Source organism: Myxine glutinosa, chromosome 2 (genome assembly GCF_964187855.1).
Source record: "Myxine glutinosa chromosome 2, kmMyxGlut1.1, whole genome shotgun sequence".
In the NCBI taxonomy this organism is placed as follows: domain Eukaryota; kingdom Metazoa; phylum Chordata; class Myxini; order Myxiniformes; family Myxinidae; genus Myxine; species Myxine glutinosa.
Genome location: NC_136262.1, coordinates 170030794 through 170058076, shown reverse-complemented (window position 1 = coordinate 170058076; position 27283 = coordinate 170030794).

Genomic DNA, 27283 nt, shown 5'->3' with positions numbered 1-27283 from the left:
TGAACTGGAGGTTAATAATTTCCATTTCACATTATTCAATGTGTACGCACCAAGTGAGAGCACAGAACGGAAAGCTTTATTTGCGTCTGTGATTAATCACCTGCAGACAGTTGATCTAAACCAATGTGTGTGTATCGGGGGTGATTTTAACTGTACCTTTGAACCTGTAATGGACAGGAACTCGGCAGAACCTCATCCCGAATCATGTATTGATTTATCCCTTTTCCTTTCTCGGGTGGGTTTGCTAGATGTATGGAGGGTACTTTTCCCCAATGAACCTCAGTTCACCTGGAGCCGCATCACCAGAGGAAGAGTGTCCTTTGCGAGACTCGACCGATGGTATATAAACTCACCTTTTAGAAACGCTATAGTCTCTCCAGATTATTTTCCATCAATATTCTCAGACCATCATTTAGTAACCATGGGGTTTCTTTTTCCTCAGTCAATAAATAAAAGTGCATACTGGAAATTTAATACCAGTCTTCTAGAAGATGGTCTATTTAAAGAAGCCTTCCAAGTTTTCTGGGCTAATCAAATCCAAAGAAAGCCCTCTTTTTCTTCAGTTAATCTTTGGTGGGACAATACGAAAGCCCAGATTCGGGTGTTTTGTCAACAGTTTAGAGCAAACATTACAAATGTTAAGAATATAACAATGACTTGTTTGGAAGCTGACATTGTACAGCTCGAAGGTAAACTTGCTAAAAATAATAATGCAAGAAACTTCCAGTTATTACTAGAAAAGAAGACTCAGCTGAGAGAGTTAATCCAGGAGAAAGCAGCAGGGTTGTTGCTCAGACTAAGGGTTAAGAACTTAAAGGTTTTAGATACCCCTAGTAAAGCTTTTTTTCATCTGGACTCTGTCAGTAAAGCACCCAAGAACATTTTTTCTGTAATTAATCCTGGCGGAGCTGTCGTTGTAAATCCCAGAGACAGACGGTTATGTGTTCAGGACTTCTTTTCCAAACTGTTTTCAAAACAGGTTGTTTGTGATGAAACAATGAGACTTTTAACCTCTCACCTATCCTCGTTAACCGAGTCCCAGCGGCTGGATATGGACTCGCCAATTACGCTCGAGGAGTTAACGCAAGCCCTGGCTGGAATGGACTCGGGAAGAGCCCCTGGAATCGATGGTCTGCCGGCTGAATTTTATGTGGAATTTTGGGAACTATTAGGTCCAGAACTGATGCATGTTCTTGAATCATCACTGACTCATGGAGAATTGCCTTTAAGTTTGAGAAGAGCGGTGATGTCCCTTCTTCCAAAGGCTGGTGATTTGCGACAAATGAAGAATTGGAGACCTGTTTCTCTACTATGCACTGATTATAAAATCCTTTCAAAAGTTCTGGCGAATCGAGCTAAAAGGGTAATTTGCGATTTGGTTCACCCTGATCAGAGTTATTGTATTCCAGGTAGATCTATGTATGATAACATATTTTTCATTAGAGATCTCATAGATGGCAACTGTGTGCAGAATGACTTTGGTATAATTTTTCTTGATTTAGAAAAGGCTTTTGATAGCATCGATCATGTCTTTTTGAATCATGTGCTTGAAGCCTGTGGATTTGGAGATAATTTCAGAACTTATATTGCTTTATTGTACAACAATATATTCAGTTTAGTTAAGGTGAACAATGAGCTTTGTTCTCCCATACAGGTTCAAAGGGGGGTAAGGCAAGGTTGCCCCGTCTCCGGCTTACTGTTCACCCTTGTAATGGAATCACTTCTCGTGTTACTAAGGAATAACGTTTCTGGAATGAGTATATCTCCTGATCATCCTCCAGTTGTCGTATCGGCGTATGCTGATGATGTTGCAATCATTGTTAAAAACAATAACGACATTGCAGCTCTGGCTAAGTGCCTACATTTGTTTGGTTTAGCTTCCTCGTTGAAGTGCAACTGGGAAAAGAGCAAAGCGCTATGGGTTCCCTCTGTCAGGGACAGTGCATCTAGAATGGCGCAAGACCCGCCAATACACCTTCCTGCAAGTTTAAAGTGGGTGGATGGAGGTGTTCGCTATCTTGGAGTGTTCCTTGGATCCCCACAGTACGGCCAGAAAAACTGGGAAGGTGTCGCTGAACGCGTAAAAAAGAGATTGAGTAGATGGAGGAGAGCCCTGCCTCACCTTTCGTATAAGGGCCGAGTTTTGGTAGTCAAGAACCTCGTCGCCTCCTTCTTGTGGCACAGATTCATCTGCCTGCAACCACCAGAAGGCTTGGTGAAGGAAGTGCAAAGGTAACTGTTGGAGTTCTTTTGGGGAGGGCATCACTGGTTACGGCCAAATGTTGTATGCCGTCCATTGGCCGAGGGTGGCCAGAGTATGGTCGACATCAGGAGCCGCATAATGGCCTTTCGGCTATGCACTGTGCAAAAACTTTTGGTGAAAGAACAATTACCAAACCATGTTTTGGCCACCCACATTTTGCGGCAAGCTGGCGGGCTGGGATATGGCCGCGAATGTTTCTTGGTCCTGCTTCAACAAGTTGACACATCTCCTCTTCCTGTTTTTTATCAGAGTGTGTTGAATGCTTGGCAGAACCTCACAGTGTGCCGTCAAGAAGACAACTACAACATCCATATGTTTGCACAAGAGCCTTTGTTCTGCAATCGGCTTTTCCCAAACATACCCAAAAGTAGGGACCTCTGCCAGCATTTCATAATTGCCGGCATCACAAAAGTATGGCACCTCCGGCAAGTTTCAGGTTGCGGGTGGAAATCAGCTCGAGAAGTAGCCGAGCTAGCAGGAATTCGGTCCGAAAGAGTGACTGCAAAAGTGTTGAGAGAGGTGATACGAATAGGGGTACGGCTGAGAGTATGCTGGTCCCACGAGCTCGAACCATTGCACGATGAGTGGGTTTTTCCTGGGTTACTGGTGCACTTCAAGTTGGAAGACTTACCCCCAGTTAGCATGGGGATAAGCCCCTTTCAAGAGACTAGCAGTAAAGAGCTATACAAGTCATGTGTCAAGTTACTGCTGGGGGATACGCCGCTAAATGGAGTAATCCGGTGGAAGAGACTGTTGCCTGTGGGACCCCCCTCTGAACCTGTATGGAACTCCATGTATAGCAAGCTCATAAGTAAAAGATCTGGTGATCTCCAATGGAGACTGATCCACTGGATAGTCCCCTCCAATAAGTTAATCAACCATTTCTCTCCTACATCCACATGTTGCCCATTCTGCATATGTACGGAGGACGTGTTCCACGCCTTCATTAATTGTGTGAGATTGGTTCCTTTGTTTCGGTGGTTTAATCTTGTGGCACACAGAATGAAGGTTGTTTTCTCGTTGCGTTCTTTTCTTTTCGGCTTTAATGCCAAGTCAAGCAAGGAAAATATGTTAATGAGGTTTCTTGTCGCAACAGCCAAGCTGGCAATATATCTTTCAAGAAGGGAGAAATTGAACGGTAAACCTGCCGGGGAATGCAATGTAATGTTGTTTTTCAATGCCCTCGTGTCAGCAAGACTTAAACTAGAGTTTTGTTTCTATAAGGATGCAAACAATCTTGATGAATTCACCAATACTTGGTGTCATGAAGGGTTGTGTGAGGTTCGTGAGAACCAACTGGTAATATTTTTGTAGGTTGTATAAAGTTAATGTTTTATTTTGGCAAATTGTGTGCCGTGATACTTCTGTAACCTTTTCGTTTCATTGCTTTTTCATGTATTTATGATTGGTGTAAAGATATAAATACATTTTTTTTGTTTTATTTTGATAATAAAAGGACTTCAAAAGTCAAAAGTCTCTCTCTCTCTCTCTCTCTCTCTCTCCCGCCCCCTGCAGGCCGTTTGTGTTGGGTGTAGCGTCATGGCGGCTGTGAGCAACTGCTCTGTGTTGTGGTGAGTCCTTTGTGCGATTTTGTCCTCTCCTGCCCTCCCCTCCTTCTCCTTTTCCATCCTGTGTACTTTGGCGTTTTGTTTTCATCCTTTCTACACCTTTGTCTTTGAGAGAGAGAGGACTGAGAGCGGGCCCATTTTGGGTGCGGCCTACCGCTTCTACGACGCTTTGTAAGCCTTTTTGTGCTTATAATGCACGTTTATTATTTATTTTAGTTTGATTTATTTCGGTTTGGTACCTACTTGTCCGGTTCGGACAAGTGGGGGGTGTTAATTCGCTGGGATGGCGAATACACGCTCTCGGTTAGAGGCGTTCGACAACTTAACAAGGAAGCATGCATTTGTGTGTGTTCCACCCGAAGGAACTTCCACCGAGGACATTGTTTTGTCGGTGGGGAAAATAATCAGTTGTGAGAATGTACGAGCAGCGTCGAGAATGAATCAAAAAGTTGTTGTATTTGTGTCCGATGAAAAATTCGTTCACGATGTTGTTAGTGCGGGATTCACCACAGAGACAGGTCTCTTTGTCTTGGCGTCGCCTATGGACACTCCGTCGATGAGGGTCGTCATATCTAATGCACCCTCATTTAGGCCTATAACCTGCGATCAGCTGATGTCCGTTTCATCCCGAAACGGAACAGTGGTGTCGAAAATCACAATTAATTCCGCTCCGGTCTCACGATGAACGTGTGAAACATGTGATGAGCTTTAGACGGCAGGTGTATATGGTGCTTCCGGATCGAGGCGATGACACGGGGTTAAACATCACGTTCAAGGTAAAGGTGAACAACCATGAGTACCAGATGTATGCGTCATCGGCCTCATTAACATGTTTTCATTGCGGAGCTTTTGGCCATGTGAAAAGGTTTTGTCCGAAGGTATCGTGTGTAAGGTGCGGTGAAGCAGGGCATAGTGACGCTGATTGTAAAAGAGATAACACCCCGGTCTCTAACGTACGAAACAAGGTAAATCGAAATACCCGAACGGTTCCTACCGCCGCTCCCTCGCACACGAGGAGTCGGGATAATACACCTGTTCGTGTTAGTGAAAATGACAACACCGCTGATTCGGTAAATAATGAAATAATCCAGGATAACCCACCTGTTGTGGCAGATGCTACGTGCAGTGAGGAGATGGAAGAAAATCCCATTGTGGTGACAAAAAAACGATGAGCACCTGGTGCTTGTAACTCCAACATTACTTTGAAAAAGGTAGTGTTGGATAAAGACAGTGTGGGTGAAGACGCCCTGAAACGTTTTTCTCAGGTGTCCACAAGCTGTATTGACACCAGGGAGAAGGAACCTGAATTAATTAATTCTGAAACATTATCGGGCAGCACCGAAAACTTGGGAGAAAAAGTAGATGGCGAGACTAAAGATGATGGTGAGCTCATTAGTGAGCCGCAACCTTCACTTCCTGCTGAGACCGAGCGGAATGGGAATGTTTCAGCCCCAAGCTCCTCTTTACCAATGCAAGATCTAAATCATGACACTGGTTCGTCAACTGAGCCAGTGAACATCTCCCTACAGGAGGGTGAAGCCGAGATTTCAGCTCCTGCTGAATGTCCCGGGTATCAGAGTGAAGATGACTCTACAATAGAACATTCCAGCAAATCTTCAGACTTGGCTGGAATCAAAATGGGGATGGTGCAGACTGATATATGTGACCCGGGCAGAGCTGTTTCTGATTTGTCAGAATCAGATGATGAAGTTGAGATGACTGAGTTGTCTCAATCTTCATCGTATCAGTCATCCATAGCCCCTCAACTTATTAGTTATTTTCTAAATGACACCTACCGACAGCGAAATGTGATTGTAAAAGATCATTTTCCTGATTTAATTTCATTCATCCAGGCTGCAAAGGACATAATTAGGAGGCCGGCTGAATTTCATTTAACAAGGTCGCTGTTTCATCGGCTTAGAAAGGCTGTTACAAAAGCAGGGAGCGAGATTTCCCAACAACAGCTCAAGCCTTTTGATAATCCATGAAAAAGTCACCTTTGGAACCTTAAATATTGTTACGGACACGACTTTGATGTTATGGTGGGCCGAGCGGAATGGCCGCCGTGTTCGCACAAGTTACCCGATTACACTCGAACGTTGGCCGAATCGCGTTACGCTAGATCAATGAAGGAAAGGACACAACGGCTGGGTTAAATGACACGACACCAGGGGTACAGTTCTCAAGACCTCCGGAGGAGGTTATAATATGGGTTTGCAGAATGTTTAGATTACACGGACAAGAGGTACAGCACAGAAAGGTGGGCACTTAGACACGGTCTTATCTTATTCCCGACAGACCACAGACAAACGGGACAAGACTGACTCACACAGGGATTGATGGCAAGGAAGGGCAGAATCGATGGCTCAAGGTGCACCTTGGCTCAGGGGCAGAATCGACCCGGTCCGGTCCAAAGAGGCGGGAGGTATCCAGCGCTTGGAGGTGGCGACTTCTCTCTCCAAGCTGGGGGCGCATCTGACGTCACCTCCGGTAAGTGGCTGCGTATATCCAGCAGGGAGTGACACGCCCTCGGCTCGTTAGCTCCGCCCCAGATGGAATCGGTCCGCCGCTTCTTATTGGGTGCGGGGGGGTTACCGGGCTCCGCCCTTGACGAGGAGCTGACAGTCAGCCCCTGTGTGGTAACCCCGTCGGAGCACATGGTCAATGGCGGCTAACCAAGCCGGAGTGAGGACGCGCACTCCCCGCGCCGCTGTTGTTGTTGTTGTTGGTGTTGTGGTTTCATGAGATGATGGGAGGATGCGGAGATGAGATTGTGGGGAGGTATTGGGAGGTCATAAACTTACTACTGGTACCATACAATCACATTCTGGTGCAACGAAGAGTCAGAATTAATGGAAACGAGTCCTTAACTGACATAGACTAAGAATAACTAGCAAGATGTCCTATAGTTGTCTACGTGAGATGCGGTGAACCTGGGCACGACATTTAATGGGGGAAAAAGGGGAAGGTCGGTTCTACAGAGTGTTGTTTACAGACAATGGGACTAGGGAATGGGGGATTGGGGATAGTTGGGGAGTATTGGGGAAATAGGGGAATATTTACAAGCGGATATGGATGGAGGCCAAATCCCATATCCGCAACATTGCACCCTTCTCTACCTCGGGGCGTCCCGACCCGATAAATTTTTACCTACTTTAGTGTGGCACTCAGATGTAGTTCCCTCTACTATTAACTCTACCCTGAGTGCGACAGTTTTACAGATGTTCACAAATGAGTAAATATGTCCCCCTGCGACGTTGCACCCTTCTCCTCACAGAAACACACCCACAGGATAACCGTATCGCGGAAAGAATTCTCAAACTAAACATACAGCCGGTAGGGAGCATTATTTACACAAGACTACACTGATATTTACACTACGATCCAGGACCTGTTTTTGGAGGAACACTTGCAGATGTTATGCATAGAGAGAGAGCACGCATGCCAGCATCGATACACCAACCCACGAGTGCTCTGTGGCCTTACGGCCTTTAATAATGTGCAGAGCACCCCTTCCAAGCACCAAAAGCACCACCCCATCATGTACAGTCAGCACCATCCGGTGCACCAATAAAGTGTTCAACAATCACCGGTGGTGTCGCAGCCGGCCGATGTTCTGCCGCTGGTCTTGCCTTCATGTGGTGCACTTGGCCTTCTTGCTTCTTTAAAAATAAAGAAAGGCGCCAACCGCGTCCATTTCTGTATTGTGGTGTCAGGGGGCCAACTATTAGTGGTTCACCTGTATGGCATAGGTGCCACGTTGACCAATAGGTCCATCCATGGGTGGTGCTTGCCCGCAAAAGAACTGCGGTCCATGGTGGGTGGCCACAAAAATTGCGGTCCATATGGTGTATCGATCCAGGCAGCAAGCAGCGAAAGTACAGGCCCACAACTGCGGAGCCAGCACCTCTCTCTCCTCTCTCTCTGCCCCAAAGCCAGATCCTCGGAGGTGGGAGACAAAAGAAAAGACAAGTGAGTAAGGTGGTAAGGGCGCAAAAGTGCACGCAATACAAGATGATGCACACTGGGGGCACATGGGAACCAGGTGAGACAGGTACGTTCCTACCGTATGCCCCCCCCCCCAACCAGGTAACCTACATTGCCCCTCCCTTACCCCTTACTGTATCCACAAAACACAACACTACCCATAAACATCTACTTTACAAATCAACAACCGTCCCTACTGTCTTCCCCGTTCCTCCCATAAACCAAATTCGTCTTCTCTCCCTCGTAACCAATCAAATTTGCCATTTTCAACTCTCATCAAAATTTGCCATCTCCAACTCAACATCATAATTTGCCATCACCAATTCATCATCAGTCCCTCCTAAGGAGGGAGAGATGGAATCACCCCAATGTCTCATCCACGTCGTGATGCGTCTCACAAATCCACACAGCAATTCTCATTTCCTGCACACAGAACAAAGAAAACACAGGTGTGGAGTCATCATCATCACCACAGGTAAGTGGCTGCGTATGGTGCGACAGGTTCATCAATCCTAACTATTTCCTAAATGACTTTAACAACTTTACATTACCCGGGGTCTTTCTCCTGCCAAACCATTGGCCCTCTTACACTATGGGTTCTAAAAACCAATTCCCATTGACCAAACTGTGGTGCTTTTCAATTTGGGGTCTCACTCCCCCGATTCATCTCCCGGTGCCCTCGCACAATTTCTGGGCCGTGACGTGTAGCTCTCCCCGCAGGTCTACCCACCTGCACACCTCCACCACTGCAGTTGCCTCCGAGCTTACCTGCTCCTTACCCTAACCTAACTACCTGGGGAAGGCCCTCTGGCGCTCTCCCCACTCGGTGCCCTCTCTGGCACTGGGCTACCCGGGTCCGTCCTCCGGATCCTCGGGCCCCACTGACACTAACGGCTCCCAGAGCCCACCTGCGGCCTCACCTGGCCGACATCCTCACAGTGGTGGAGTGCCCAACCAACTACACATACTAACAGGCTACACGCCCAGCCATTTCCACAACACTAATGCACCCATCCGCAATACCATTCTGCAACCGCACCACAAATGCCAATATCCAACCACAATTTACCTATACCCTCTACCTAACACTTACACTACCCGCCCCGGGTATCCGTGATGGGGGTCCACTCTTCCCCCCATTCACACCTTCGCACCATGCACACCACTCCGTACCACTTACTCCAACTCTCTCCACACCACTCATTCTCTGCTCCATATATTCCACACACCTGTACTTGCACACCTGTGCTCTCACACCTGGTGCCACCTGCACCCTTCTCTCCCCAAGCGCATTCGCGCTGATCCACAACACTCACTACTCATACACTGCTCCACACTGCTCCACACACCTGTCCAGTTCTCACACAGCATCATCTCATCTAACTACTCCCCTCTGAAACTTGCGCTTCCCAGTCGTCCCTTTAACTATTGCGCTCCCTCGTCATTATAATCCACACTAATCTACCTGTGTCCCCACTACAGGTATCAGTCACTATCTAAACCTTAACGTTACCTAATGTCATCTTCGCTAGATCCCTATCAATATCCTAACCCACCCGGGCTAGTTTTCACTGCCATACACCCCATAAACTATTGCGCATTTGCCCCACCTCCGTGAGGGATGGTGGGTTTTCACTGCCATACACCCCATAAACTATTGCGCATTTGCCCCACCTCCGTGAGGGATGGTGGATTTGCCATCCCACCACATCGGGGGTCTCTCACTATAAATTTTGCTCGTCCAAATTCCAACCAATTCAAAAATTTTCCATTTACTGCCAATTCTACCCACTATTATAAATTTCGTATCAAATCACGATCACTATCACTATCACCCGTCTACTTATTACATCCTCTCGGTGCGCCAATTCCCTTTTAAAGCTCGGCTTCGTACAGCCAAGCAATGAATACGGGTTGTTTTGTGCCAGCGGCTGGATACGTCCCGCATTCGTGGCAGGGACGGGGGCTTACCCGGGCCGAGATCCCACGCACCACCTCGGCGTGGAGCCATCCAATGTCCCGATCTCGACCTGCCGGCACGTCTCAACAAAACGTGGTCGCCATGACGACCCTTCCTATCCAGCTGCCCGCTCCGCCTAGTGGAGCCTGGACGCGGCCGTTCCAAGCGAGGCACAGCGTGGATCGCGTACGGCGGTTCTTTCGAAACCGCCGTGGTTCGGATCCCCGCTGGTCCTCGCGGCACGCGAAGCTGCCCGACGCGCACCGAGGGCCCGATTCGGCTATAAGTCGTTCTAACCTCTAACCTGGTTACCGTCGATGCTTCACCTGGATTCTTACATGCATACGCTACCCCTTTCTTGCTCATACATGCAGCCGTTTTCATGCTCCTCGTAGTACCTTCTCTAACACACCCAGGTACACTCATTCCACTCCCAGCCTTGGTCACACACCTGACCACCGAACACCTTGGCACACATTCGTCGCTCGCACACCTCACCAACACACCTCTTCGCGCCCCCTCCTCGGTCACCTCCTCTGTGACAATCACAGGTGTGCTCTCACTCGCACACCCAACCACGTGCCTCTCTACCAATTCCAGCGTGCATTCCCACTCACGCTCTACCATTCCAGATGTGCATCCTTCCATTCCAGGTGTACATCCTCGCTCACCTGTCACAACCAACTCACGCTCCTTGTCACTCTCACTACTCTCACCTCCATTCTTGACAGCGCACTCACCCTTACTCTTGACAGCGCACTCTTTCCTCATGCACCCGTCCGTTACACACCTCTCTCGTGCACACTCTTGCGCACACTCTCCCGTCACACCCTCTGTAACACTCACCACCGGCGTGAATTCTTCCTTGCCTTTGACAGCGCACTCTTTCCCCATGCACCTGTCCGTCACACACCTTTCTCGCGCACACTCTCCCGTCACACCCTCTGTAACACTTACCACACCGCGCTTCCATGTGCTCCCTCGCACACGTGCTACGACCGACTCACTCTCGCCAGCACCTTCACTCCTTGGCACGCACTTTTTCCTCACACACCCCAGAGTCGGACTTTCTCGCACACCTCCTTTTTCGCACACCAGACCTGTCGCACACTTCACCAACGGCCTCTCACGAACACCCGGGTCCATCTCGACCCCCAAGCTTCTTAAATCCCCTGGCGCATCATACGCACGACCATATTGGTCACCACTTACACCGGGTCCTCTTCCTCTTCGCTTCTCCTCCATCACCTGCGAATCCCTCATCCGGTTAATGAGCACATCATCACGATCCGAACACAGACTTTGGACCAATTCTTTTATTTCCTCTTTTATCTCTTTCTTATCCTCTCTCCGTCGCTTCTTAATTTCGCTCACCCCTTCTTCCACTTCTTCTAATTTCTGTTTCATCTCCTTCATCTCCTCGTGCGCCCCTTTAAGTTCTTCCTCTAACTCCACTTTATTTTTTTCTGTGTGCTCCCGCACCTCCCGCTCTTTAACCTCCATCACCTCTACCACTTTGTTCATTTTCCTCGTCAGGTCCTCATGTACCGTCTGACACTCTTTTTTAATTACCCCTACGTCCTTTTTCATCTCCTTCTGTGTCGATTTTAAACCCTCTATTACCGCTGTGTTCTTCTTTACCTGGTCCCCCAACTCCTTTTGTCCCACTGTCAGTTGTTCTACTCCCAGCGTCAACTCCTCTATACCCCCTTGCAATTTTACAGTCCCCTTTCTCACCTCCTTCTCCATGCGCTCCTTACAGTGCCTCACCTCCTCGCGCACTCCTCTGACCTCCTCGCGCACTCCTCCGACCTCCTCACTCACACCTCCTCTGATCTCCTCTCCCATCACTTGCATCTCCTGCCCAGATGCCACCCTCATCTGCTCCATTTCCTCCCTGTGAGCATCCAGTTTGGTTTCTACCCCCATTCTGACCCCCTCTATCTGCTGCCCCATTTGTTTAACTTCCCTTTCCGCTTGGTCCCTCATGTCCCTCAATTTGCCTTCCATCCTGTTTTCTAACCCCTCTAACCCCGTTTGCATCCCTTCCATTTGATTCTCTTGAGCGGCCATTCTGTTTTCTACCCCCATTAACCCATTTTCACCTCTTTTATCCCGTTGTCTAACCCCTCAAATTTGTCGTCTAACTTCCCAAATTTCTTGTCTAATCCCTTAAAATTATTGTCTAACCCCTCACCGGTACCCCTCGCTTCGTCCCTCATTACCCCCATTTGGCCCTCCAATCGCTCACCCTGAGCATCCATCCGCTTCCCCATTACCCCCATTTGGTTTCCCATTACCCCCATTTGGTTTCCCAAGTCATTCCTCAGGTCTTCACTTGTCTGGACCATGAGCGCCTTTATTTGTTCCATAAATAGGCCCCAATCCATCGGCGGCGCTGCTACGGTCACGGGCGCGGCTAAATTTGGCGCCACAATAATCATGTGTGCGAGGCCGCCATTTTGTGCGTCTGCTACCCTCACTGCTTCGCTCTCCTCATGTCCCTCAATTTGGTCCTGGATCGACCCTGCCTCACTCTCCTCTACCGGAACCCAGCCGTCTTGGTCTGCCACTTTCAAAATTCGGGTTTTTTTTTTTTTTTTTGTAAAACACAATTAAATTTCGCCGTTATAATTTCGAGCGCGTGAAACGCGCTCCGGGACCGATCTCACTCATCGACACCAATTGTTACTCTAATAGTACAATTGGTGTTCCAAAATTTGGGCCTAACAAATTTAGTCCCAGGTCCGAATCCCACTCCTGACACCAATTGTTACGGACACGACTTTGATGTTATGGTGGGCCGAGCGGAATGGCCGCCGTGTTCGCACAAGTTACCCGATTACACTCGAACGTTGGCCGAATCGCGCTACGCTAGATCAATGAAGGAAAGGACACAACGGCTGGGTTAAATGACACGACACCAGGGGTACAGTTCTCAAGACCTCCGGAGGAGGTTATAATATGGGTTTGCAGAATGTTTAGATTACACGGACAAGAGGTACAGCACAGAAAGGTGGGCACTTAGACACGGTCTTATCTTATTCCCGACAGACCACAGACAAACGGGACAAGACTGACTCACACAGGGATTGATGGCAAGGAAGGGCAGAATCGATGGCTCAAGGTGCACCTTGGCTCAGGGGCAGAATCGACCCGGTCCGGTCCAAAGAGGCGGGAGGTATCCAGCGCTTGGAGGTGGCGACTTCTCTCTCCAAGCTGGGGGCGCATCTGACGTCACCTCCGGTAAGTGGCTGCGTATATCCAGCGGGGAGTGACACGCCCTCGGCTCATTAGCTCCGCCCCAGATGGAATCGGTCCGCCACTTCTTATTGGGTGCGGGGGGGTTACCGGGCTCCGCCCTTGACGAGGAGCTGACAGTCAGCCCCTGTGTGGTAACCCCGTCGGAGCACATGGTCAATGGCGGCTAACCAAGCCGGAGTGAGGACGCGCACTCCCCGCGCCGCTGTTGTTGTTGTTGGTGTTGTGGTTTCATGAGATGATGGGAGGATGCGGAGATGAGATTGTGGGGAGGTATTGGGAGGTCCTAAACTTACTACTGGTACCATACAATCACATTCTGGTGCAACGAAGAGTCAGAATTAATGGAATCCATGAAAAAGTCACCTTTGGAACCTTAAATATGAACTGCGGGGGTGCAAGCCAAAACCGGCAGGTTCAGGTGAAAAGTTTATTTGAGTGCAAGAAAATTGATGTACTCTTACTCCAGGAAACACATATAATTCAAAATGTGGAGTACGACTGGTGTCGCCTCTTTAAGGGACAGTGTTTTTTTTAGCAACATGTCTTCTTCTTCTTCTTCTGCTGGTGTAGCCTTTTTACTCAGACCAGGCCTAGTACTTGAGTCATGCCTCTTCCAGGAGGTGATTAAAGGCCGGTTTATTTCATTGGAACTGGTTATTAATAATTTTCGGTTTACACTGGAAAATTTTCGGTTTACTCAACGTTTATGCACCAAGTGAGACTGTGGAACGAAGAGCTTTCTTTTCATCTTTAATTCAACACATGCAGTCGATAGATCTCATTAATTGTATTTGCATGGGGGGGGGGGGGGGGGGGGGGAGGGGGTGACTTTAATTGCACCTTTAAACCCAGTATAGACCGAAATACAGCAGAACCTCATCCCGAAGGTAGTACTGATTTGTTAAATTATTTTTCGGCAGTGGGTGTGCTAGATGCATGGAGACTGCATTACCCCAACAAATCTGAGTATACTTGGGGACGATGTGCCAATGGGAGAATGACCTTCGCTCGACTTGACCGTTGGTACATAAACTCACAGTTGACCACATTCCGCACACCTTTTGGGTGCTGGTGCTTCAAGAGATTGCCTTTTGGGTTATGTGTCAGCCAGGATCTGTTCCAGCAAGCCATGGACCACATACTCGAGCAAGCACCAGGCTGTATTGGTATCTCCGATGATGTGGCGGTATCAGGACGAACTGAAGAGGAGCATGATCGTAATCTTCTGAACCTGATGAAAATAGCATGAAGATAGGGTCTAGTTTTCAACTCCTTGAAATGTATCATCAAGACCGACCGTATCAACTTCTTCGGCTCGATCAACAGCAAACAAGGAATCTCACCTGATCCTGGGAAGATCTGTGACATCCGGAAGATGCCGTCACCGCAGGATAAGGAAGACTTGAGCCGATTCATTGGACTGATGAACTATCTGTCACCACATATTCCCCACTTTGCGAATAAAGTGGCACCCCTCCGAGATTTACTGAAGAATGGAGTGCCATTCCTGTGGCAGGAAGACCATCAGTTTGCATTTGAGCAACTGAAACAGAGTGTTGATGCAGACGCCTGTCTAACATACTATCATCATGACAAGGAGACAGTTTTGGAAGTGGATGTGTCACAGAAGGGACTGGGTGCATGCCTTTTGCAGGATGACAAGCCTGTTGCTTTTGCATCACGAACTCTGACACCCACTCAGTCTGCATATTCAAACATTGAACGAGAAACCCTGGCCCTTGTTGCTGGCATACAGAAGTTCCATACTTACGTGTTTGGGAAACGCTTCAAGGTATACACAGACCACAAACCATTGGTCATGATCATCAGCAAACCGCTTACAAGCGCCCCTCCACGGCTCCAGTGCCTTCTTGTGAAAATCCAAGGCTACGATTTTGATCTGGAGTATAAGGCCGGCCGTGAGATGATGTTATCGGACACACTGTCGAGGCTCCCGAACCCAGAGAACAATCAGGAACTGCAGTTGGACACACGTGTAGATGGTATTGGGCCCGATGATGTGGATGATCATCATCGCTTTGACCTCATTGATTTCAGCTCAAGGAAACAGGACCAACTCAGAGAGTGTGGAAAGGCTGATAGGCTGATAGATCCCCCCCCAAAGCCCTCGCCCTCTCTCAGATCTCTCGATGCCTCCATGTCTCTCGGTCCCTGCTCTCAAATGTTGTGTTTGTGTCCTTCCCCCTCTCTCCCCATCTTGTCTACCGCTCCCGATGTTATATGTTTTATGTGTCGGTTTGTCTTTCTGTGTGATTAATGTTCGCTCTTTCACGAGCCTCGATCTTGTATACAAAAAAAAAAAAAAAAAAAAAAAAAAAAACCCTTATGCCAAAGTGCATACTGGAAATTCAATACCAGTCTTCTCGAAGATGCTTTGTTTAAAGACGCCTTCCGTGCTTTTTGGGTCATCCAACTTTCAAAAAAGCCCTCTTTCTCTTCTTTAGCATTTTGGTGGGATAACACAAAAGCTCAGATTAGAGTGTTTTGTCAGCAGTTTGTTTCAAATGAAACTGACGTAAAAAATATAACAATGGCTTGTTTAGAAGCTGATATTATACGGTTAGAGTGTAAACTGGCTAAAGATAATAACAGAAGAGACCACAGGTTATTGGTTGAAAAGAAGGCTCAACTGAGAGAGCTGATTCAGGAGAAAGCAGCAGGCTTGTTAATCAGATTAAGAATAAACAATTTAAAGGTATTAGACACCCCTAGTAAATCTTTTTTCCAAATGGATTTTGTAAATAAGTCACCCAAAACCCTTTTCTCTGTACAAGACTTTAGGGGAAACATGGTTGCCAACCCTGGAGATGTAAGGTTGTGCATTAGAGTTTTTTTCAAAAGTTTATGCAAAACAAAATGTTTGTGAGCAAACCATGGAATTTTTAACTTCTCACCTTTCATCCCTAACTGAGCCTCAGTGCCTGGGCCTGGATTCAACAATTACTTTGCCTGAGCTAACGCAGGCCCTAAGTGAAATGGACTCGGGGAAAGCTCCTGGGATTGACGGCCTACCGGCAGAATTTTTCTTGGTTTTTTGGGACCTTTTGGGCCCTGAATTATTGAATGTCCTAGAATCATCCTTGGTGCTTGGAGAACTCCCACTAAGCTTCAGAAGAGCAGTGGTGTCGCTGATTCCAAAGACTGGAGATCTATGACAGATAAAGAATTGGCGGCCGGTCTCGTTATTATGTACGGACTACAAAATATTGTCTAAAGTGTTGGCCAGTCGGTTGAAGACGGTAATCCGTGATCTAGTCCACCATGATCAGAATTACTGCATCCCAAACAGATCTATTTATGATGTTTTTTTGATCAGAGATTTAATGGAATGTGATTGCTTGGAAAAAGATTTTGGGATAATATTCCTTGATTTGGAAAGGGCTTTTGATAGTGTTGATCATGTTTTTTTGTATGGTGTGCTAGAAGCATGTGGCTTTGGTGTCAATTTTAGGGCCGACGTGACTTTGTTGTACAACAATATATTTAGTTTATTTAAAATAAATAACGAACTCAGCTCTCCGGTACAGGTTCAAAGAGGGGTGAGACAAGGATGCCCGGTTTCTGGGTTATTATTTTCCTTGGTAATGGAATCACTCCTAATTTTATTTAGGAAAAATATTTCAGGAGTGACTGTATCCCCTGGGTGGGAGTCCTTCAGGAGTTGTATCGGCTTATGCAGATGATGTCTGTGTGGTTGTTAAGAAGGAGAGTGATATCCCAGCACTTGTTGAATGTTTAAATCTTTTTTGCCTCGCTTCTTCTTTGAAGTGTAACTGGGGACAAGAGTAAGGCCTTATGGATTCCCTGTCTCAAGAACATTCCACCTGGAAGAGTGCTGGTACCACCTGTGCATCTACCAACAAAATTAAAATGGGTGGAAGATGGCGTCAAATATCTTTGGGTTTTCCTGGGATCTCCACATTACGTCCTCAAAAATTGGGACGGGATTGTTGAGCATGTCAAAAAAAGACTGGGACTGTGGAAACGAGCTCTGCCCCATCTTTCCTACAAAGGCAGGGTTCTAGTGGTTAATAATTTGGTGGCTTCTTCCCTGTGGCATAGGTTTATCTGCCTTCAGCCGCCGGAGGCACTACTAAAGGCAGTGCAGGGGCTACTGGTGGATTTGTTTTGGAGTGGTCACCATTGGTTACTACCAAATGTCATATGTAGCCCCTTGTCTGAAGGTGGCCAGGGACTTATCGACATAAAAAGTCGTATCATGGCTTTTCGGCTGTGTACCATACAGCAGTTGCTGTACAAGGAATGACTGCCAAGCCGACTTCTGGCCTATCACGTGCTGCGAAAAGCAAGCGGGCTCGGATACGGCCTTGAACTTTTCTTAGTCCAACTCCGACATGTCGACACATCTCATCTACCATCATTCTATCAGAGCCTTCTGAATGCCTGGCAAAGCCTTTCGACTAGTTGCCAGCAAGAAACCTATGCTACAAACATGTTTGTGGAAGAACTCCTTTTTTACAACCCGCTTTTTCCTGCAATTCCAAGAAGCCGAGACTTTTATCAACACTTTATTACAGCAGGCATAATCAAAGTGTTGGACCTCCGCCATGATTCTGGTTGGGGGTGGAAGTCGGTGCAAGAGATAGCTGAGATGACTGCAATATGGTCAAACAGAATAATCGGAAGAGTCCTAAAGGAAATAGTAAAGAAAAGCTTCCAACTTAGACTAAGATGGACCCAGGAAGTTTTGGTGACTTCCAATGACTGGCAATTTCCTGGTTTATTGGTACAGCCTAGTCACGGAGACTTGCCCCCAATTAGTGAGGGACAAAACATTTTTCAGAAATGCAGTAGTGAAGACCTGTATCGTTTATGTACTGCAGTTCTGCTTGGGAACTCACCGTTAAATGGAGTGGCCGGGTGGAAAGGGCTAATGCCGGAAGGACTCCCATCTGAGCCTGCATGGGAATCAATATACAGTAAGCTGGTAAGCAAAAGGACTGGTGATCTCCAGTGGCGAATGATACACTGGATCATTCCGTCTAATAAATTAGTGAGTCATTTCGCGCCCACATCGACGTGTTGCCCGTTCTGTGTTTACATAGAGGATATGTTCCATGCGTACGTTGATTGTGCAAGGCTTGTGCCTTTATTTCAATGGCTGAATTACATGGCTGGAAAAATGAAGATCACTTTTTCTCTGCGATCGTTTATTTTTGGTTTCAATGATATGAAAGAACATGTACATATGTTGTTTTTGTTTTTAGTGGCCATGGCGAAAATGGCAATTTATTTATCGAGGAAGGAAAAACTGAAAGGAAAGCCGATTGGGCAATGTGATGTCTTGTTCTTTTTTAATGCCTTGATATCTGCAAGACTCCAACTTGAATTTTGTGTTTCTGAAAGAAAGAAATGTATTGATGAGTTTATGAACATTTGGTGTTTTGATGGGATCTGCATGGTGCAGGAGAATGAATTGATGATATATTTGTAGGTTTGTTTGGATTGAATCAGTGTGTGGTCGGTTTTTCTGTTGTTGTTTTTCTTTTCTAGTTCATTGTACTGTTTTGAATTCCTTTCCTTTCCTGTCATTATCTTTTTTTCCTTTTCTGTGTTTTTGATTATTGTGCCTGTATTGAATAGTATCTTCACCGACTGGCTTGTATTTTTATATTTTTGTAATAAAAAGTCTCTCTCTCTCTCACTCTCTCACTCTCTCAATCTCTCACACTCTCCCACTCTCCCACTCTCACACTCTCACACCCTCACACTCTCTCTCACTCTCACACTCTCTCTCACTCTCACACTCTCTCTCACTCTCACACTCTCACACTCTCTCTCACACTCTCTCTCACTCTCACACTCGCGCTCACACTCTCTAACTCTCTAACTCTGTCTTGGCCCCGACTTTGTGAAGGTGGGGGTACACCATCCTAAATGTGGGGAATCTCTTTGTCGCTCCTGGGAGATCAGTTGCCTGTCTCCATGCCGCAGGCTTGTTGAAGAGAACTGTCTGGGGCTATACAACAACATCACCACAACCAACAACAACAACAACTTCCACATCCTCTTCAATGTCATCCATCGCCCCACGTCTTCAACACAGCTGTTCACCACAATTTCAGATCATTCCCCATCCGAAATCATGATATTTTCTTCCCTCGTCAACCCAACCCCACCCCAGCCATTTTCTTTGCTTCCGTATCTATCTTGTCAACCACTTGCATTCTCCCTACCCCAAATGGTTACCTGCACCCTTGTTTGTCTGTTTTTTTTCAGTGTCGTGAACAAACTTTGGGTATGAAGGTTGTGGCCAAGTTACATCAAAATAGTGTGTGTAGTTTCAGAAGTAAAAGCAAATTCCTATTTTGGGGGGGGGGGGGGGGGGAACCCTGCGCGCTGCGATGGGCGCGCTGCGATTTTCAATATGGCGGCCACGGCAGCCATCTTGAAATTGGTTTCTGTCAATTTCGAGCAGAACGGCTTGTCCGATTAAATCCATTTTTGCAGTGTGTGTTGGGGTTGAGTAGAGGAAGGTTCAGTGGCACGCTGCGATTTTCAATATGGCCGCCACGGCAGCCATCTTGAAATTGGTTTCCATCAATTTCAAGCAGAACGGCTTGTCCGATTAAATCCATTTTTTCAGTGTGTGTTGGGGTTGAGTAGAGGAAGGTTCCTTTCGAAAATGGGCACGCTGCGATTTTAAATATGGCCGCAACGGCAGCCATCTTGAAATTGGTTTCCGTCAATTTTGAGCAGAATGGCTTGTTCGATTAAATCCATTTTTACTCCCGCTAGGGAGTAATGCATTCGATAGTGTCCGTCCGTGTGTGTGTGTGTGTGTATGTGTGCGTGTGTGTGTGCGTGTGTGTGTTCGTGTGTGTTTGTGAACAAGATATCTGGAAAAGTTCTGAATGGATTTGGATGAAAGTTGGTGGGATGATTGCCTTTGGGATAAGGAAGAATTGATTAGTTTTTGGTGAAGTTCAGGATATTATTCTGGATCCAGGAATTTTTTTGGGGAATTTTTTTGGGAAAGTTTTTTTCTGTTTTCCTTTAAAAACCATTTTCTCTGCAATAATTGGAGCGATTGAGAGCAAATTTTCACCATAGGAGGGACTCGGTCTGTAGAATATTTTATGGTAATTATGATGTCACAGGTCATGTGGTTCGGCCGCCATATTGTTTTGAGTGAAAAACACTAAAATCCAATTTTCTCCAAAACGCCTGAACAGATCGAGGCCAAACTTTGCAGGCAGAATCGCATACCCATGACGAACAAAAACGTCAGCGAGCATGACGTCATGCATGACATGGTTTCAGAGTTATGACGTTTTTAAGCACAAACATTTCAAAACCTAGCTCCTCCCTCATTTGTGATCCAATCGAGGGGAAACTTCACATATCTGTTCAGCATATCAGTCCACTAAAATTTCCTTTTGGAATTTACGATAGTTCACGTGGTTTGGCAGACATTGTCAATTAAACGCAAATAATAAAAACATTTCTATCTCTTGAACCACTTCATTGATCGCCGTGAAACTTCATACTCTAGTAGAAGTCATGAAGACTAACAAGTGTGCAAACTTTGAAGATCATTGGATGTACGGTATGGAAGCTAGGAGTTGTTATTGTGTGAAGAAGAAGAGTCTTCGACTGTGGACGATTAATTTATTTATCACATGTACAGACTTGCAGGCATCATTTGACACAATCTCCCGGGTTAATTTGAACCTCAAATAAAATTATAATTCCAGATTTGTCAATGGCTGAGGTATATTAACAAACGAATAAAACAGATTTGGCAAAATTCCAACTTTTTAAAAAAAGATCGCATATTCACCCAGTGTTGTGAGAGGCTGAAGAACAAGAAACCTCGCGTGGGCTTCCCAGACCAAATAAATAATTCTGGTTCTGGCTCTGCGATTTTCAGGTTTATTACTCCCGCAATGGAGTAATGCATTCGATCGTGTCCGTCCGTGTGTGTGTGTGTTCGTATCTTCATGTGTTAGTGTGTTTGTGAACAAGATATCTGGAAAAGTTCTGAATGGATTTGGATGAAAGTTGGTGGGATGATTGCCCTTGGGATAAGGAAGAATTGATTAGTTTTTGGTGAAGATCAGGATATTATTCTGGATCCAGGAATGTTTTTGAGGGAATTTTTTGGGGAAAGATTTTTACTGTTTTACTGCATAAAAGCTTTTATTCTTATTCTTAAATGATGTTTTTCTCCTCCAATTCCGAGATATATCAAAATTAATTCTCTGACAGTTAGGGCCTACTTTCTTTTTCATTTATTGTTTTGGGGAGAGGGGATGTTAAACAAAACGTATTATTCCAACTAAACCCACGGCGGGAGTATGCGCTCTACTGAGTGGCGTTCTAGTTGCAGTGTGTGTTGGGTTTGAGTAGAGGAAGGTGCCTTTCGAAAATGGGCGCGCTGCGATTTTCAATATGGCCGCCACGGCAGCCATCTTGAAATTGGTTTCCGTCAATTTCAAGCAGAACGACTTGTCCGATTAAATCCATTTTTGCAGTGAGTGTTGGGGTTGAGTAGAGGAAGGTTCATGGGTGCGAAATGGGTTAATGGATTCATGGGTGAAAATTTAATTACTTGCAGTTCCTTCTGGCAACTTCTTCACTTCTTCGCTATACAACTATACAAAATCGCTATACTGTCGCTAGATATTCGCTATACAAAATACAACTTCGCTTCAAATAACAAATTATCATCATTGCTTCCTTTCACCATGCATGGGCTGAGGGCTTACGCCTGCCTTGCGGTGCTATTTATTTATATTTCTCTTCTCATGCATGGCAGAGTCTGCTGAGAGCCTGAGACTGTTTCATAAAGCTTGGATAGTCATCACGAAGCAGGTCAAGTCTTTTCCTTTTGTATTTGAAGCACAAACAACATGTTAGCACTGTCAGTGAGAATGGATTGACGAATAAACAGCAGCGATCGTTGTGTCATGGGGGATCGATTCTCCAGGGAAAGAGGTGAGTATAGGTGTGTGTACGTGTATGTGTGCGTATGTGTATTGTTATATATTACCTCCCCAAACCCCGGTTACGTGCACCTCAGAGTCTGGAGTGGGAACACGGCAGAAAGATTTGTTATTTTGCGTTTTCTAATAAACCTTGGTAAAACCACACCAATGCAATTGTAGAACAAAACAAGTAATTGTATTAAGAACTCTCACATACACAATAATAACACTATTAAAGAAAGTACAATGAAATTGTCACTTGCATCAAATGGAAAATACATATGATGGTACCATCATTCCCCAATGCTCTCAAAGCAATGAACTCATGATATGACAAACATGAGTGGAATGTAACATTCCCCAAAGTCCGTGCATGGATCCCCACACTGGTTGGAGATCGAGGTCATGCAGAACGGCAAATCAATAGGCAGGTATTGGTGTGACTGTGGATGAGGAGTTACGAGGTGAGAGGTCGATATGGGAATTGAGCCGATAGGTAAACCAATGACAATCAACACGCTGAGGTCGATATGGAAATCCCAATGGCAAAACAAGATGCACCAAGCGGACAGCCTCTTCTTCTTCGAGGACAAAATGGCGTATAGGCCCGTAATGGAGGCGCTTGATTTCTCCAACGACGAATCAAACTTGGTAATAACACCTGAGACGCAGGTTTAATTGCAATCGCAATATATGATGATGTCGCGGGCAATCCCTTTCCTGGGAAGCCTCAACTCATTCGCGACCAATATCAAAAAAGTCCGCTCGCAGCCATGCAGATTCTCGCAGCTCGCAGATTCATGGCTGTATCTCTATCAAGGCTGTTCTCCTACTCCTCCTCCACCTTCTGGTTCTTTGCCGTGTTTTCCTCTTTCCTCCACAAACATTTATTTTTACCTTTTATGAAAATCATCTCTATTTTACACAAAAATCTTAACAACAAAATCACCTGACACTAAAAATCCTACAACTATATAATAACAACAGAGGCGGAAGTGACGGATCCGTAACACTCCCCACCTTCAAGGAAGAAAGTTTGAACACAGTGAAAACTTTCTTTCCATACAAAAAGTATCTTTAACACCCAAAAGTAATACCCACACCCAACAACTACAAATCAAAACTATGGCTGATCAAATCCCATATGCCAAAAAAATTCCAAACAACGCACAGGAATCCTCAAGGTTAATTCACTCTGGAAAAAGCATTGGCTACTACATTGTCTCTGCTCTTTACATGCCTCATTTCCAAGTTGAACTCTTGTAAAGACATGCTCCATCTCATCAACCTCTGATTTTTATTTTTCCTTTTTTGAATGAAGGTTAAGGGGTTGTGATCAGTGAAAACATTTATAGGAAAGGTGGTAGTTCTCAGATACACCTCATGATGCTGTAGAGCTATGATGCTGTAGAGTTCTCTATGGAACCCAAATCCACATCACCTTCCTTCTCATTCTCTTCAGAGCGCTTCCTACCCATAGCATGATGCTGTAGAGCTAGTAGGAGAGCAAGGGTCTCTTTTTCCACAGTGGCATAATTTTTCTGATGTCTGTCAAACTTCCTCGAATAGTAGCACACGGATTGATCAATGCCATCATCACCTTCCTGCAGTAGATCTGCCCTAGCCCCACATCACTTGCATCGATGGCCAACTTGAAAAGTTTTCGAAAATCTAGCGCTGCAAAGGACAGGAGAGCTCATCAATATCGCTTTGACTTGGGCAAAGGCAGCCTGGCATTTGTCATCCCAAACAAACTTGGTCTCTTTCCTCAGCAAATTCGTTAAAGGGTCGGTACCAACCAGCCATACCCAAGAATATCATAAGCTCCTTTTGCCCTTTTGGAATTTGGAAGCGATCAATGGCTTAAATCTTGGCTGTCACTGGTTGCACCTGACCCTGACCTACGACATGGCCTAGGAACACCACCTGTGCTTTTACAAACTCACTCTTAGCTAAGTTGATGGTCAACCTTGCCTCGGTCAATTTCTTGAAGAATGCATGAATTTGTTTGAGATGATCTTCCATTGTCATGGTGTGGATGATGACATCATCCAGATAAGCCTCCACCCCATCAAGGTCTGCAATAAGTTTATTAATCAGTCGTTGAAACGTAGCAGGACCGTTTTTCAACCCAAAGGGAAGAACCTTGTACTGATACAACCCACTCGCTGTGACTAAGGCCGAAATTTCCTTTGCCCAATCGGTAAGAGGAATCTGCCAATACCCCTTCAGCAAGTCAAATTTGCTCACAAATTTAGTTGGGCCTATTCTATCAATCCTCGGGGATGGGATACGAATCTGTCTTTGTCACTGCATTAACCCGTTTTAAATCCGTACAACAGCGAAAACTGCCATCGCGTTTTGGAACCAACACACTTGGTTCGATGATGTCGTTCTCCAACATATACTGAACCTCCTTCTGGAGATAATCCATCTTTACAGGGTTCATCCAGTAGCGGTGTTGTTTCACGGGAATGGCCTCCCCCACATCAATATCATGACATACCAGATCGGTACGACCAGGTACATCTGTGAACAAATGCGCAAACCCAGAAATTAGGTTGGATAATTGTCCTTGTTGTTCCCTCGTCAAATGACCAAATTTCTGGTCTAGGTTCTTTAACACTTCAGTGTTTGTCAATCTGGGACAAGCCTGGACAACAATGCTATTGAACTTCACACTGGCCTCAAACTCTGGATTCTCTTGCACTCTGACTACAGGTACGACAGGTGAGACAGGAGCCATTTTTTCCACAGGCTTCCTCTCATAATATTTCTTCAGTTGGTTCATGTGACACAGCTGCCGCTTTTTACGTTAGTCTGGAGTTGTCACCACATAATCCATTTCTTTGACCCTCCTTTCAATGGCAAAGGGACCAAAATACCTAGCCTGTAGCGGATTACCTGGGACTGGAAGAAACACGAGCACTCGGTCCTCAGGACTGAAATTTCTTATCTGAGAAGTCTTGTCATGTCTCACTTTCAATTTCTCCTGTGCTGCTTTCAAGTTTCCTCTCACTACTTCACAGGCCTTAGCCAATCTGTGCCTAACAGTTGCCACATACTCTGACACAGTTGACTGCGACTCCTCCTGTAGCCACTGTTCCTTCACCAGTTTCAAAGGTCCTCAAACAGAGTGTCCAAACACGAGTTCAAAAGGACTGAATCCCAATGACTCCTGAACAGACTCCCTTGTAGCAAACAGCAATAGGGGGGTATTCCCTCATCCCAATCCTTGTCACATTCGAAGCAGTAAGTTCTGATCACATTCTTACTGCTACATTCGAAGCAGTAAGATCTCGGGATGGTAAGTACTTGACCTCACTTGCTCCACTCCCAACAGGTGTACCACTTGCTGAAAAAGCTTTGACGTGAAGTTGGACACCTGATCAGACTGGATGACCTTAGGTAGGCCAACCAAAGTGAAAAATTTAACCAAGGCCTTCGCAATAACTGTCGCAGTAATTTTCCTAAGAGGCACCGCTTCTGGGAACCGAGTGGAAGTGCACATGATGGTCAGCAGATACTGATGTCCAGCCTTAGTTTTAGGGAAAGAACCTACACAGTCAATAATGACCCGGCTGAATGGTTCTTCAAAAGCTGGAAATGGTTTTAAAGGTGCTGAAGGGGTTTTCTGATAAGGTTTGCCCACCAGTTGACAAGAATGACAAGATTTACAGAATTCCGCCACATCACGTCGCAATCCTAGCCAGAAAAAATGTACCAAAATTCTGTCACATGTCTTGTTCACTCCAAGGTGCCCGGCCAAAGGTGTCTCATGTGCCAAACTCAATATCTCCTTCCGGTACGGTTGTGGCACCACAATTTGGTAATGGACTTTCCACTTGTCATTCGCTGATACCTTCGGTGGTCTCCATTTTCTCATAAGTATTTCCCCTTTAATGAAATAACCAACAGGTACCTTTATATCCTCTTCCTCTGTAATGGCCTTACCATTCAAACTCCGGAGTTCAGAATCTCTGTGTTGCTCTTCAACACGTCTCTTTTGGACAAGCACTGTTTGTTCAACATCGTTCCCAGATGTCTCTGACGGACACTCCATTTTATCCTTTGGTCCAGATGAAACCTTATCATTAGGTTTCTTGGTGTCACTCCCTTTACTACCGTGTCTCCCAGACCATTCCCCCAATATCTCTATGGAACCCAAATCCACATCACCTTCCTTCTCATTCTCTTCAGAGCGCTTCCTACCCATAGCACGAGTCAATGCACATGATGGAAAGATACCCGGAATCTCCTGCTCCAACTGCGCTGTGTTATTTTCCATACTGGGCTTTTCAACGAATATTGGATGACCTGAAACTCGACCACCAGACAAATCGTTCCCGACAATAAAATAAATTCCCTCCACAGGAAGATTGGCTTGTAAACCTACAGTGACCGGTCCTGACACCAACTCCGACTTTAAATGGATCACATGAAGATGAGCTTTAACGAAGCCACCAACCCCCTGTAAGAGAACACTAACCCCAGTTGCAGTTTTTTCCAACAATGGCAAAATGCCCTCGAGCATCAAAGATTGATGTGCTCCCGTGTCCCTCAATACCCGAGCAGGTGTCTGGTTAGTTAAATCCCCATCCAGTGACAAAAACCCCTGGGAAATAAAAGGTTTGTAACCCTCTTGGATAAGGTTGTTCTCCAATGCAGTAAGTTTGGCACGGGACCTTCACAAGTCACTGTCCTCCAAGGACGATTTCTCACACTGGCTAACGCATTCGGAGTTGAAGTAGCTTGACTCCGATCCTGATTTCTCCTTTTCAGGGCATAACATTGGGACATCAAATGCCCAGGTTTCTTGCAAAAAGCGCAAGTTGGCCCAGAGGAAAACTCCGTAGTCTGCCTTGGGCCCCTGGAAGGTAGGTCTGCCTTAGATAGTCAGTCTTTTGATCACTAAAATTTGAGGTTCCAGATTTTGCTTGATACTCCTCTCTGGGCCGCCTCCATGAGAATTTGCTCTCCAAACCTGATTTATGTAAATCCCCTGGCTACCTCTTGTAGTCAGGTTCACTATGTAATTTCGTTGGAATTTTTGGGGGATTTGGAAAACTATATATTTTTGGAAACTATATTGTATAGTCAGTCAGAAAACCAATGTTGCTATTTGCACAGACTCCTTTATGGCGGCCATCTTGGATTTTCAAAATTGCCGCCGTAGAACTAATTTTTCTCAATATCTCAGCTTCTAAATAACATACAGCTTTGATTCTAACGGCTAAACATACATTTTCAAGGGCCCCGAATCCAATGG